Source organism: Haliotis rufescens, unplaced genomic scaffold, assembly GCF_023055435.1.
Source record: "Haliotis rufescens isolate VD_foot unplaced genomic scaffold, xgHalRufe1.0.p SCAF_11, whole genome shotgun sequence".
In the NCBI taxonomy this organism is placed as follows: domain Eukaryota; kingdom Metazoa; phylum Mollusca; class Gastropoda; order Lepetellida; family Haliotidae; genus Haliotis; species Haliotis rufescens.
This window is the reverse complement of record NW_025963791.1, coordinates 12,146,221-12,158,066: the sequence shown is the minus strand read 5'-3', so window position 1 is coordinate 12,158,066 and position 11,846 is coordinate 12,146,221. Positions and strand designations below refer to the sequence as shown.

Sequence of the window (11,846 nt, the reverse complement as noted above, 5' to 3'; positions counted from 1 at the left end):
CTTGCATGGGTAAGGAAGCAGTCTCTGGTCCTGAGATAAACGTGTTCACTGCTCGGACGCTGTTGTCGGTATGACACGAAGAAATGAACATCTCAAACGTGGACGCAATATACAGTCATTCATCTTTAAACAAACGCTATAAGTTGAAGTGAGTGAGTGAGTTTGGTTTTACGCCGCTTTTAGCAATACATTAGCAATATCACGGCGGGGAACACCAGAAATGAGCTTCACACATTGTACACATGTGGGGAATCGAACCCGGGCCCTCGGCGTGACGAGCAAACGCTTCAGCCTCTACGCTACCTCACCGCCCCCTATAAGGTGCAATACTCTTTACAAAAGTTGTGATCAGCATAAGGATTCTGGTCATGGCTTTGATTCGAACCCATCATAGCAGGCTTCTGGTACGCCTAAGGGACACAACTCTGAACAGCGAAATGCGGCGCCTGATTCGTCTACCTCTTCCTCAGGTTTACCTTGAACTTCCCAAAAACGTACACAAAACACAACATCGCCAATTACAGATCTGATGCTAATCGTGGGACGCTTTCAACCAACTTAACCACCTTCGTGGTCTAATGGATAGAGCGTCTGCCCTGAGAGCGGAAGGTCTTGGGTTCGATCCCCGGTCGCGTCACACCGAAATACGTTAAACGATGGCACTTGTTACCCTGCCTGGTGCTCGGCATTATAGGGTTAAAACAAGGACTGGTCGGCTCGGAGTCAGTATACTGTGTCTGAGAAGGGTATCCATGTTAAACTGCGGCATGGTACAACAGTTGGATAGCACTATAAAATTACAATATATAAACCCCGTTTCACATCACTAAACCCGCTGACGTGTAATATAATCTAAGCCGGGTTGCACCCATGTTATAAATACCCATCTACAGGTATGTCACATATCACACCCATCTGCTTTCGATTAATATATAGCTTATCATTGAACGGATCTATTACTATTATGTCTTACCGCCTGCTTTATAATAACCACGAACATCAGATGAAATTTCATACAGTGTACACACTGGGATAAGTATTAGTAGACGTATTCGCCTTGTGTCGCATCTTGGAGACATCCTCTTGGCGGTGCATATGTTCACTAATTCGTGGGCGGTCGGGTAGCCTAGTGGTTAAAGCGTTCGCTCGTCACGCCGAAGACCCGGGTTCGATTCCCGACATGGGTACAATGTGTGAAGCCCATTTCTGGTGACCCCCGCCGTGATATTGCTGGAATATTGCTAAAAGCGGCGTAAAACCATACTCACTCACACTAATTCGTGGTGTTGTGTACTCCATGAACATGCCAGGGTGATAAAGACTGGGAGTGTACTTATTTCCTATCGCTTATTTAAGTGGTATGGTGATGTCGAGTGACATAAATCACGATGAGGAAAAACATTTATCTCCAATTTCTGAGTATTAATTTACGAGGTAGAATAAGGGTCCAGTTACATAATTTAAGACTTGAACTTTTAGTAATTGTTCTGAAAGTCATAATGTTTTTATATGAATAAGAATATATAGGCCATGTTCATTTGTTATTTTTGATCACATAGGTAAGGAAAACCTATGTCAAAATGACAGATTTTAGAGATATTCGGGCACTGTATTCGGGTTTTCTAATATTTAAACTTGAGCAACTTTGTCTTCAAGCTGATTTGAATAGGAGATCTTGAAAAGTACAAACAGAAGATAAAAAATCATACTGGGTCACAGACTTGTTTATGCTTAGATTTTCATTTAAAGTTCGAAATAGTTGCCTTTTTCAGTCAATTTATTGACACACATGTACATGCGCATTTCACAATGTCGGAGGTCTAAAACTTGCAACTGTAAAACGGAAAAAGGCTTGTTTTTAGATATGTGAACATGTCTGGTACCTTTCAAACAAATATATCAAACTTGTCTGCAACTTAAAATTTGACATTTGGAGATTTATAAATCATTGTATAGTGTGACGCGGTGCTAATTAGCGTCATTTCTCTTCCAATTTTCTAAGTCGATATTATATGTAATTGTACAGTTTGAAAGAGAATTGTATTCTCTACCTTCGTATGTATTTGCTTTTATTGTCACTTTTCAACTTTTTATGTAATTCATGATTTTGGGTCACTGAACACATATTTTGCCCATGTGTATGCGCTGTTTATTGTCCCTACCAATTTCATTTGAATATTTATTGTTGTATATTTTATATCAGTGTATATAACTTTTTATGACATATACGCTCATAGTTCATATGTGTATATACTCATAATATAAATTTAGTTATATTACAAAAAAAAAAACCTGTTCTAGAAAACACACTCTCATTAAAAAGACGGGGTTGTTTAGCTTTAGCCAACGTAAATAGGCTTACCTCCCATTGGTTAATTAATTAATTAAGTGGCCAATTAGTGATGGTCAATTAGGGGCTCTTTCTTTTAAAGGCTGACTCAAATCTTAAGTAAATCAGTAACGTCTCGGCGGACTCAGGCCACGCTGCTGGCTGCTCACTGCTGTCTTACTGATGGGCCGACCTAGGACTCTTTGACGGGATTTGGCGAGATCTTGAACTTTCTCTGAACTGTAAATGTTTGAATAACTTTGTCATACCCACATTTGCTTATCTTACCCCTTATTATACCCTTTTTGTAAGTTCGTAGACTATTCTGCTTGCTCTTACATTTTATTATAGGGTTTTTTGTACTTGTAAGTTCATAGAACTATCTATTTGTATCTTACAGTACTTTGGGAAGATATTTTGGGTAAAATCCTTATTTACGCTTAAAGCGTTGTAGTTCTTTTAAATCCACCTATTATCTCTTAGAGGTAATTATCCCGTCCTTTTGAGTCCCAGCAAATTGGTCCTATTAAGAGCTTCTGTGAATTGGTCACTGCTCATTGTCTCAAGGTGTGAAGTCCTGTCAAACGTAGACGTTAGCATTATCCATTGTCTTGTCTAGCCTCCGGTGAGATTGATTAGCACAGCCTATTGAGTTGTGAGTTTGTCAATTAGCTCCATACTCAGGTGTTTATCTATCAGGTCCTACATACCTGTTGTTGTAACCCCTACTTGAGTTAGATTGCCTATATAAATAAACTGTGAGTTTTAGATTTCAAGCCACTTGTTTGTATTATTTTTTTTCTATCCTGACCATTGCTATTCACTGCCTGACATGCGGGTCTAAGTCGATCCCCATGGCAGACTAGTGAGGCGATTTTGGTCAAATTTACATCACCAAGGATTCTCGAAACGGACGAACATGCCCTGGTCTATCAGTTACACGCGTGGTGAAATCCTAATGAAATCCCCCGTATTATCGAACACTTGTATATCCTTTTTATATATGTTTCAATCGGAATCGTTGAGAAAGCGGGGTTTCCGCGGTATGGCGGAGGACGTGCTGCAACCGTGGGTCTGGCGTAAACTGACGAATTCGGTCTTATCGACTGATTGATTTATTCGTTGATATGTATAGGACAAAACACACCTCGGTTGAAAATGTAAAACAGCAAGCGAAGGAAAAGCCCGAGCTTATGGTTTTATATTTTCAACCAAAACCGATTGTTTTATCCAAATTATAAACCGTCTCAATCCAGGAAATACCAGAAAAAATACGAAAACATCGACATACCTTATAGTGAAACAATGCAGCGAATCGCGCTATAAAAGGAATTCGCTCAAAGTGTGCGTGAGAAAAACGACGTGCAGTATGGACTAGCTGCAGTCATGAGATGATAATTTTAACAACTGCTTATCACTACGTGCCGAGATCCGAAGATGGTTAGTTTGAATCCCAGGTTAACTCTGAATCTGAGCCGCCAGTGAAAAGATGTTTTTGTCGTTTCATAAAGTGTAAAAAGATCAGCGCTAAATCCCAGTGATAAAATAACATTCCTATTTCTTATCTTTTATGAAAATATTTTTTCCCTTTTTCCCTTTTTCACATTTTCATATATGAAGATTCTAAAACATCTTCTATGGCATCTTCTGCTACAAATATGAACGGAATATTAATAAGGTTAAACCAAATAATTCAATATTCTAATGAAATAGGTCAACCCGTAATGAAGCAAGAGAAACAGCCCTTTTAACGCAACAAACATATTTTTTTAGGTGCCCAAAACATTCGGTTATTAGCACGAACACTTATTTTTCAACCAACCACGCAAAACAATATTCCAAATGTATAATATTATATTTCACAAGGATGTGCATGAGAAGTTAGAAGGCAAAACAACTCCTTTGTTAAGACATATTTTCTCTTCTCTGCGCACCGACACCTATAGCTTATAACGTATCAATTAATTGATAGACGAAAGCTGTGTGAAAGCAAGTGAACGTTTCTCGAAGAAACAATAATTTTCAAATTCATAATATCAGTATTATCGCCTTAATAAGAGAAGACCTGCTCAAGAGCTGAAGTATGTATCTATATTTTAGTGACGTGCACGCTACATGACGACAGCCGGGACTGCTATAAACTTCTAAACCTGTGATGTACTCACAACTATAAACAAAGCAAATCTGCACAATCAACAAAATGCCGGGTTCGATTCCGTTTCCATTCCTGTCCATTTCTGGTGTTCCCCTCCGTGATATTACTGGAATATTGCTGTAAAACTCCACCCATCACTCGATCATTGCATATTTCGTTTCGTCTCAAAGTCTTCGACCCGAATTCCTATTTTGGTAAATCGGTTATTCAGGGGGAACTACTCTACGTTGTTTACGTTTTGTTTATCCAGAATGTGCACTGTATATTTTTACGTGGGATTAATGAAATACAACTCGTGTCCCCGTGTACACGTGGACGGGCCATGCGGGGACCTACAATGTAGGTAGGTTATAATTTGTGATAGCAAAATCGGTAGTGAACAGTTATGTTTGGAAATGTCGTCTGCCGCCGATTATGTAATGGTTGACAGCCTATGGTTGACAGTCATCACTGACAAATGGTGTGTGAGTGGTGTGTGTGGAATAAATATATCAGCGGATGATATTACAAAGCCTTACAATCACGAACTTATATTAGAGGCTGACCATTTGATATGTTGAATAATATATTATTTAAGAATGTTATTTACTGTCAGTTTGTACCACAAATAAGATACATAAATGTTCACTTGACATGCTGATGGTTCTGGAAGATAATGTATTGTCGTTAAACAAAATGTCCCCCACACCCCCTACCCCACCCACCCACAAACCCCTCGCATCGGGATATGTTATGAAGCTCTGACAGAGGAAACAAGTTCTGTTTTCCCAGCTTCCACCCACCCCATAACTGTATGGCTATCCCTTTGAAATATTATCGAGGTAAGATATGGCTGGTTCACTGGACATGTATGTAAGAGTACCTTCGTACGATATGCAAAGGTTCCTTCTGATTTGTTGGCTTATAAAGAAACTTTTTGTCAGTTGGGCTTCGACATTTTCTACAGTCAGCTCATATCTCAGCTGTATCAAGGTGTACTGACTCTTGACCTAGTAAACGCGTGGTTCATCAACTTACACATCCACATCGGGTACGATGACAAACCATCAACCACGTCATAGAGCTTGCCATCCGATTGCCATTTAAGTCGGCATTTACGACAAACATTAGACACCGACATTTTTCTGACCTATAACTGATTTCTTTTTGTTTTTTTTGTTTAACGCCACTCCCGGCAATATGAGGTGGTCTGTAAATAATCGAGTCTGCACAAGACATTCAAGTGATAGACATAATAAGCATCGATCTACGCTATTGGAATACGTTGAAATGCGTGAACCAAGCCAGTGAGCTTGACCACCCGATCCCGTTAGTCGCCTCGTACACGCATGGGTTGTTGAAGGCCTGTAAATGAAGTAATAGTAGTGGAAACAGTAGCTATATAATGTTTCACTAATGTCCATTCCGACATTACCTAACAGAATGTAGCAATAGGCGTCGACAAATAATTATCATGTTTATTACATTCCCCAACTGTATACATGAGAGGGGCACGTAACATGGGCAACCGAATAATGTTGATACAAATCAACCACAAATCACTCCAGCCTATCAACTGAAAGGGTGTTCTGTGTGGCGGTGCATGTAAATGTATTGATTATTTCCGTCACGCAAACTTAAAACACATTTCGTGTATGGAGCATCTATCTAGCACTTGAGGTGACACTCACAGGGTTAATAAAATAGTTGCTGTTTCCTGGAACTCTTTCCATTTGTGTTTGGTCTGTTCTTCGCGTAAATACCATACATGGTAGCAGTTGATTTCCACACTTCATAAGCTTATCAATGCGACTTTAACCCACCTGGCCGACTTGACCTATTTTGCAGGTTTACCCTTATCAGCGGTGGCAAATTTGCCCAGCAGTAAAATAGTGCATGTTTAATTTGTCATCGAGCAGACACAATGCATGTTCAGGCAGACTGTAGTACTTTTTTGCTGTGTTCTGCAATAGAATTTCGTGCCGAAATCGGAGTTCAATAACTATTCCAGAGGACAATATTTCCTTTCAACAATACCACGAGATTTAACTGAAAAGAATTGTGGAAAAATAGGATATTTGTATTAAATCCTTGTAGGAACGACAATCAAGCCGTGAAACTTCAGATAACAACAATCTGCGTGCTTCTCATTTGGAGCGTTATAGCCGCGCAGCGCGGTAAATATTTGTCACAGGTGATCTTTAGCACACTCGAGATACAGTATCGGTTGTCTCACGTTGACATACAACAGGCCAAATCAGCCACCCAACATCGGGATGCGATTAGTATCATGTTATGGGTGAGGCCGTTGATGTTCGCATCTTATCGCTAGCTGACACCGTCCGTATTGTACACGGAGAAATATTCAATGACGAATGATTAAGGTGGGATTGTTATCTCGAAAGGACTTCCTAGTTCTTGGAAAAACATTTCAGTCGGCGTGCTTGTGATTTAGATCCTCAAAGGAAGAGCGTTACCTGTTAAGGTAAGTGAACATATTCAATATCATTCAGATTAATATTTCAACGTTTTATATAATAGAAATAGCTGACGTGTAATCTGCGGATTTCAGTGACACACTTGGAGACCGTATTGCTCGATTTTGAGCCACACCGGCGATTATGCTAATATTCACACAATACGAAACCCTTAAACCCTTAGTTAAATGTTTCATATCCTGACCGTTTGGGGGTATAAGGTCATGACAACCCGAGGAAAGAATGTGGGATGTAGTGTCTCATCGTATTCGCATTGCAGATAACTCTACCAGCCAAGCTTGGCTGAGATGTATGGACATGGGTAACAATATGTGATCTTATATCTGATTAAACCTACAAACTTAACCTCAGGTTGAATTAAATAATCATTAATAATCAATTCATACGTACCTGTAGACACCTGGTGTCTCGGAAGTGGCAAACAGTGTCGACAGACAAAAACACAAAAGGGAAGTGTCCGCCATTTTGAATTTAACTTTAATTCACGTGTTTCATTTGCATTTTGACGTTTAAACCTCAGTCTAAAATGTAGTCAGTAATGTTTATATTACCCTATGTTGAAGAAAGTCCCAAAGGGTCTTATTATAATTTACCTCCGTTAAGAAACTATATATTGCTTTTTTCAATGATTTATCATATTTTTATCCTTTATCACAATTTAGAACTACACATCAGAAATTAGGTAAGCGGACGAAGGATACCCATTTCCTGTGGAAATCGCTAATGTCAACTTTGTAAATTGTCAATCAATCAGTTTATTCGGTAATAAGGCCCCAGGCCCACGTACAGATATATACAATTTAGTTTCACATCAAGTGCTGCATGAAATAATATTTACAGGTAAGAAGAACGAAGACAGATAGCATTTTTAACATAATTGGCTAAGTTCTCAAGGCGGTTTACATCAGAAGAGTTTAACATTCTAACCAGTGTGTCTTTACGATTATTACCAGTAATGAAGTCTAAATATGGGACATATTTTGAGCGAATATCTTCATAAATAGGGCAATCATGAATGAAATGAATTTCATTTTCAACTGCCCTTAACATGCACGATGGACAAAAACGGAGTGTCTTATCGATGCCATCCCTCCCTCCTGTGTTATGCATAATTCCCAGTTCTCCAATACGTAAAAGGGTAAGCATACGTCGCTTTTCTTTTGATAATACATTTAATAGATACGGTTCAAGTGATAATGATGTCTTAAATAATGAATACAGTTCTAATTTCGAGCATCCAGACACTTCAGAATACCATGTTTGTGCATGACAGTCCTTAACCCTCAGTATAAACTCACTTATAAAATATTCAGGATCACCAGCACCTTGAAATTCCCACACATGTCCGAAGCCATGAGAATGTAACATATTTTTAATAGCAGAAACCCATGTATTCCTACCAACGGCATCAAATCTAACTAACATATCGTAACACCATTTTGGAAATCTCTCTTGAGACATATTAAGAAGCTTAAACCAGTATCTTAAACATCGTGTGTAAGAATCAATATCAATACCATATCGACCACATTCTCCGAGCACTGCAACATTTGTGGATTTGGAACCGATACCCAAAACAGATTTACAAAACTTTGCTTGGAAACGTTGGAGAAACAACCATTTATGAACCTCCCAAATCTCTGAACCATATAAAATAATAGGTTAAATCTGAGAGTCGAACATTTTAAACAACACTTTGGGAGCGATATTTCGAAGTTTATAACTGAGCTGTTTTATAGGAATTAAAGCTTTACTTGCTTTCAAAACTAATGTCTGAACTGTTCTCGACCAACACAGCCTGTTTGAAAATATAATACCCCAAAAACTGCAATATGTAGAAACCTTGACAGGCATATGCCCCATTTCTCGTAGTTCCTTAACTTACCACCATTACGAAAAACTAAGATATCAGTTTTATCCATGTTAACTTTTAGACCCCATTTGTTACAAAATTTGTGTAAAAAATCAATATTCTTCTGTAGTTCAAGAACTGAATCTGCAAAAATACACATGTCATCCGCATAGAAGAGAAGGAACAATTCTAGTAAATCCTCATGTACAAATATCCCTCTACCACCACACTGCTGGATGTCCTCTTCCAACTGGTTTAGGAATAACGAAAACAAAAGAGGACTTAAAACGCACCCTTGTCGTACACCACTGAGACTGTTAAAATAATCTGAGATGCTACTCTTTGAAATTTTAACACAAGCTAGGGTTTTAGAATAAATGTCCTGTATGATAGTTAATATTTTACCATGAATTCCATTTGAATGCTGAACAAACCAAAGAAGATCCCTATTAATAGAGTCGAAAGCTTTCTGAAAGTCTATGAACGTACAGTAAAATCTTCCTTTTGACTCAGACAAATATTTCTGCACTAATGATTGAAGAATAAACATGTTATCCACTGTGGAATATCCTTTTCGGAAGCCAGTCTGACATTCCGGGAGCTTATCATATAACTTAACAAAATGCTTTAATCTATTATTCAAAACCTGGGTAAAAACCTAACCACAAATATCCATCAAGGAAATGCCTTTATAATTGTTAACAACATGAACATTACCTTTCTTATGGAGAGGGAAGATAATACTTTTAGACCATTGATCTGGAAAACTACCTCTGCATAGAATGTTGTTAAAAAGAACTAGAAGATGTGGAATTAAAACATCACTGCCATACTTTATCATCTCTGGTAAAATACCATCAGGACCAGCTGCTTTACCACATTTGAGGGAATCTATGACTTCTAAAACCTCATTTGCCGTTATATCTTGATTTAGCCAACTGCCAACACCCTCATCGTTACACACATGACAATTCATGCTATTAACTGGATGCTCGGTTATAACAGCTTTGCAGAATGTAACAAAATCTACATCAGTTACATTATCAGTAATATTCAAAACAGTTTTAAAGTTATTAATCCACTGAGAAACACTAATACTGGGTGCTGTTACGGGTGGCTTCCGTAGGTGAAATTTCAGATCGGTCCAAAATGTTTTTGAATTTCTCTTATCATTACATAAAAGAATATTTAAAATAGCAGATTCTTCCAATACATCCTTTTTTCGCCGGCATATTTCTCTGAATCTATTGCGGACTACATGAAAGTTCTTTAAAGTATCTATATCTCCACTAATTCTAAACATGTCTAACAGTTTGTATTTGTAGCGTTTCATATTTTCACATTCTGCATCAAACCACAGCGAAGAAGCACACCTGCTAATGTTAGTGTTACTACTGTTGCTTACAGCCATACCACTGTCCTCAGCACTCTCTTGAATTATAGATGTCAAATGTTCAGCTTTTTGAGAAGAGGTTGTACACTGAGATATATCTCCAACTGGCATCTCAAGTAATCTGTCTTTCAAAGATACATAAAAAAGTTCAACGTTCTGAGGGCGCCTTACATATTTCGGTATCGAAATACTTTTTTTCTGTTTGATCTGCAGGTTTTATCACATTAGGTCTACACTTAAGACTACAAGTAACTGGGAAATGGTCTGATTCAGTACGTGTCTGAACAGTAAAGTCTGATAGTAAATAAAATAAATCAGTTGAAGCAACAAAATAGTCGACAACGCTGGCCCCAGTGTTTGCAAAACACGTGAATGATCCCTGTGCATCGCTGGTAAAACGCCCATTTAGAAAGTGAATACCGTATGTGCAACAGAAAGCGATAAGCTGTTTTCCAAAGTCATTAACGTAAGCGTCTCTCGATTTCCTTTGAATTGAGAAGGCTTCACTTTCATAGTTCATGTCACGTAAACATGGAATGTAATCAATATCGTCATCACATAATATATAGTCAGGCAGTAAACCAACTCGTGCGTTAAAGTCTCCTGCCATCATAACATGAACGTCTGGGTAATCTCTTAGCATTTCTAGTAAACAGTACTCTACATATTAATCAATACCTCTGAGTCATCGGGTATCTGTTACCAAAGAGCTATTATCAGGGTGAATGTAAATAAAGCACAAAAGAATATCCTTCTGAACATCAATGTAACTTGAATCTAACACAAGAAATATACAGTCACAAAATAAAGTGTCCACGTGTTTTATCACATTAGTTAATGTTTTCCTCACTAAGACAGCCACGCCGCCTCTATTGTTGTAGTCACGCTTGTTGAAATACACTGAGTACTGTTCAAACGAACTTTCTAAGTTTTCCGTTGAACAACTTTTCCAGGTTTCCAGATATGCAAATATATCATAATTTTCGCAAAAACTGACAAAGCTAGAGTTATTAAGTTTATTCCTCAACCCTTGCACATTCCATGACATGAACGAAAGACATCCACGCGGATCCCGGCCATCCTTCTAGCTCTCAGCAGTATCGTTCAGTGTGTCGTCTTCCCGCCTCTCGATCAGCGCATGTGCACGCGGTTGTGTTTTGGCGAGCTGTACAGGGGAGTTTGTTTCCAGATCATATGTGATAGTTTTCCCGTTTTCAAATAAAAGTTTATCAAATCGTAACCGACACCTCTCACCACGTTCTCTAGCGTCATCCATCAGCACTTTGAGGTGTTTGCGTTTCTGTCGGACAGCATAGGAAAAGTCCTCGGATACCGAATAGCCAGTGTCTTTCAAGAGTTTTGTTTTGCCAAGTACAGCTGATTTTACATTAAAATCCAGAAATTTGACAATAATTGATTTACCCCAGTTAACACGATGAGCTCTTTCAATAACCACGTCAGTATCAATCTCCATGGTGTTTTTCAGAATTTCTCGCACGCAGTCTTCACAATCTTTCAGGTTTCTTGCTGTTTAACTTTCGGTATACCGTGGAACAAGAGGTTGTTTCGTCGACTTTGATTTTCGAGGTAGTCCAGTTTCGTAGTGAGTGTTTCCACTTCTTTTCTCAAGGATGTATCAG

General features: G+C 38.5%; 1 protein-coding gene across 1 annotated transcript in view; it reads left to right on the top strand.

Moving 5' to 3' along the window:
• Positions 1 to 6,386: 6,386 nt before the first annotated feature.
• LOC124141185 (cadherin-23-like) overlaps positions 6,387 to 11,846 on the top strand; it is a 92,665-nt gene continuing 87,205 nt past the window's right edge. Inside the window, exon 1 of the mRNA XM_048392872.1 lies at positions 6,387 to 6,948. The gene's annotated coding sequence lies outside the window, so the exon portion shown is untranslated. The remainder of the gene's footprint in view (positions 6,949 to 11,846) is intronic.